Source organism: Triticum aestivum, chromosome 4A, assembly GCF_018294505.1.
Source record: "Triticum aestivum cultivar Chinese Spring chromosome 4A, IWGSC CS RefSeq v2.1, whole genome shotgun sequence".
Classification (NCBI taxonomy): Eukaryota; Viridiplantae; Streptophyta; class Magnoliopsida; order Poales; family Poaceae; genus Triticum; species Triticum aestivum.
This window is the reverse complement of record NC_057803.1, coordinates 750,238,516-750,242,565: the sequence shown is the minus strand read 5'-3', so window position 1 is coordinate 750,242,565 and position 4,050 is coordinate 750,238,516. Positions and strand designations below refer to the sequence as shown.

General features: G+C 41.5%; 1 pseudogene; it reads right to left on the bottom strand.

Annotated features, from left to right (window-relative positions):
• Nucleotides 1-489: 489 nt before the first annotated feature.
• Nucleotides 490-4,050, bottom strand: LOC123088625 (uncharacterized; annotated as a pseudogene).

Here is a 4,050-nt window from a genome sequence, read left to right as displayed (position 1 = left end):
TCCCGTCGTTGCATTGAACTCCTTTGAATACTACCCCGTCGATGTGCCGCGTCGATTCTGCCTTGTTGGGCCTGATTTCCACGGCGTGCTCCGAAACGCCTGTTGTAGTCGCCCGTTGGGCTTGATAACGACGGGCTTACTAAGAGACGCTATGGAGACGGGCGGGCATTTTTTTTATGTCAAATAATTTTTAAGTAAAACGCAGTGTGCTGCCATAGTTTAGTGCACAAAAATTTAACGACGGCATGATTACATATAACTATTCGGCAACAAAAAATCATGTAAACAAAAAAAATTATTATATAATATTTATGAAACGAAATATCATGTGGACATAAAAAAACATTTGGAAAAGTGCCGAGTCTATTACATATAACTATTCGGAAGCAGAGTCTATTACATAAAATTTATAAGCAAGTGCGCAAAGTGTTTGGAAAATAAAGTCCTCCAGTACCACCCAATCACATGCAAAACTCCTCCGTGCCGCATCTATTTCTTCTTCTTTGATATCCGAATAACTTTGTTTTTCACTTCATCAAGCTTGTTTCTTTCCGAAAAGATAAGTTGCGCAATCATTAACTCTCTCGAATCATCAATAGAGGTCTGAAAAAAAATGGTGTTAGCACAGCGTTCATTGTACATCGTAGTCCAAACATGACTTGCGTACCTATGAAAATAAGCCTGTCCATTTGTCACCATCCCAATATTGAAAGCATCGAAGGAGAAATATTCCACACGAATTCCTAGTGCATACAATTTACGAAGATTAAATATGTACTGTACATACAAGACCGACATGCTGTCGAAGTAAAAACTCACCCATCATGTTGTTTTGGCATGTCATACGTTTGAATAGGCCACTTGGAAACATCCGGATAATTCACAATTCCGGTTGCATTTGCTTTTTGGATATCTTCTACTAGTTGTTTTCTCTAAAGATATAATAAACATGGTGGAAAGCATGTCATTCAGTGTACTAAAGAAAACGAATGTTACCAAATGCACATTTGCAAGTTAAACCTACCAGGTCCTCAACGAGTTCTCTAGTAACAGTGTCAAGTTTTCCGGTCATCAACGAATCAAGAACCTGAAACTCTCTTTTTCCGCTATGCATGACGACAGTAATCCAGTGATTATTTTGCTTGTTTAGAGGAATGTAAGTCTGCATCACAAGGACCATAAAACACAATCATCACATAATATCGTATGTATGTACCGTGTTAACAATCAAACTTACCTTTGATTTTTTGAAATACTCGTCCTCACATCTGTTCACGGGTCCATTACTATGCGACTCTGCTTCATAATCGTTACCGGCGGTCTTCTTTCCGGGTCTAACGTGAAGCAACCAATGTACCCTCCAAGTTGTTAACATGAAATGATCATCATTAACTTTGTCGACCAAAAATGATGAGTATGCATCAATTACCTATAAATAATGTGTTAGATTTAACAATGGCATTTTCGAATCAATTGTAAAACAATATATGAAATTAACTTACGTCGCCACTTAGCCACTCATGGTTAATAATCTGACAAGCTCTCCGCACAGTGAGACCTTCTTCCATGCCATCATTGAAAATTTCTGTTTTGGCATGTTTTTGTGAATGCTCATGCGCACGCACGTACTTGATGGACGCTTTCACTACATCATACTCATCACCAGATTTGTTAACATCACCATTTTGGAACAATTCTGTAACGCACCACTCAAATACTTATAAACGCAAATACATAAATAATTATTATGCAATAACAATTAGAAACACAGAAAATTTACTTCCTTTGGCAGAACGTTTTGCACGTTTGTTTGGTTTAGGGACCACATAAGGAGACTTGACATGTTGTGATCCTCTGCGCTTGCGCCTGCCAGTAACCTCCTCCACTTCCTCTTGTTTGGTTTTGGCATGCGATTTCGTCCGTCTCTAAAGATGTGGCAGCTTTTTCATCTGATACTTCTGGTACTTGGACAGGATCATCCATATCACCCTTGAAACTGTCCCAGTACTCAGGTGTGCAGTAAAAAGGTGTGTTTCCACGAGAAGTTACATCAACGCCGTTATCATCCTTTTGCAAATTCATTTTGGAAGGTGTGCGGAACCGGTCTGAATCATCTTTTTGATATACAAACTCTTTTTGCGGACGTCCACCATCGTTTGAAGACTCATTAATGCCTTCGTACAGATTCTCTTCGTCCTCTTCCAGGTTACTGGGTTTGTAGGAGACGCCGGTTTTGTTCAGTTTCTCAATCATCCTCTGCAAGAAAACATTTCATCTTAGTTCTTCAATTTAGTGATGGACATTAAAGAGACGTGCTCACGTGTTACCTGTGCGCATAACTCTGGCAAACGAAGCATTTCCTTCCGAAGCTCATTCATCTCACTCAAAATCCGGTCCATAGTAGGCTTCTGGCTCGAAGCCTCCGAGGTACTGCCCTCTTTCCTCGTTCCAGTAACGTTAGATTTTTTGCTACTAGCTTTCTTGGTTTTTTGAGCTTCTTCTTCCGCAATTTTTTTCAGCCTATACTCCTCTATAATGTTGTCATCGATCTACAAGTGCAACAAGATAATTATACATAAAAACCATATGCACACTTTACTTTACTTCATAAATGTAAAAAAATGATTACTAGGATTACCATCCCAACACCACGACCATATTCATAGTCGTATTTGTCTCTTCTCACAGCCATATCTTCCGTCCAGTTCCTCATCAGCGGGCTCAACAATGCCAACGGATCATATTTTGGACCGGTGATTGGTTGCACCTTCTCCCAGTATAGGTACTGCAAAACACATAAACTAATTAAATTACATGTTCTTCCATGACATTTTATAACAAAAGTGTTGAAATTAATAAATACAACGTACTTGCAAAAGGGCGAGGTTCCCCTGGGGCCACTGCCTAACATGGCCGTCCTGCACAAGCTTACCAATCTCCGATAAACAGAATCGTGAAGTGAATGCATTCCAGTTGAACTTCCTTATCAACTTAATATTTTGCACTAAGGCATAGTATTTTTTCGGAACGTATTCATGAGACACTGGTGCAATTATAGTTCCTAAGAGAACTAGAAATGTCATCCGAATAAAGTCATCATCAGTGCTCTTATCCTTCACAATCTTTTCTATGAGATCATCAATCATGATCTTACCATTTTTCTTGCTAACAAAACTAACAGATATTTTTTTGGTTGCTTTTTCTCCTTCGGTACTAAGAAACCCAAAAACATCCACTCCATTGTTTTTCCAACCAAATATGGAGTACACATCATCAGGCCTTAATGAAATAAGACCTTTACATCCAGCAGTACTTCCAGAACTCTCTTGAACCATGAATTTTTTGCTACTCGGATTGTAACTTTGGAGTAAAAAGTGAAGCAAAAAATCACGCATCTTTATCGATGGTATTCTAAACATGCCCTGCATATCCGTTTCATAAAACCTGAATTTCTGACTGGGTGACAGTTTGTCAACTTGGCTAACCCACTTTTGAACAGAACATGGAATCACGCCGTCGATATTCATACTGCATCAAACAGATTTCTGTCACATACCATCATACTGCTATGAGCCTCGTTGTATAAAAGAAGTGGAAAAAAACTTACACGACGGCGACGGTGGGAGAGGCACCGGCGGCGTATAGTGGCGACGGGTCAGGGGACGCAAGACGGCGCGGGCGCACCGACGGAGTTTGTACGGTGGGGCGACGGCGGGAGAGGCAGCGGCAACGTATACAGGGCGACGGGTCAGGTCAGGGCAGGCCGGCGCGGCCGCACCGGCGCCGTTTTGTAGTGTGGGGCGACGGGCGGCGTACGGTGGCAGCAGGTGCAGATCGCGGCGGCGGCGAGACGGGCTGACGTAGAAGGAAATTTTGCATGTACGTCGGCTAACGACGTCGCCCGAGCGCTGATTGCGGCGTCGTTGTTAGTGGGACGGCCCCATGCACGCATGCGCGTCGGTTAGCGAGACGGCCGGTGTTTTTTTTTGAAGGGCCTCATTTTTATTTACAAATTGAAATAGGCATATTTTTTTAACCCAGAAAATACTG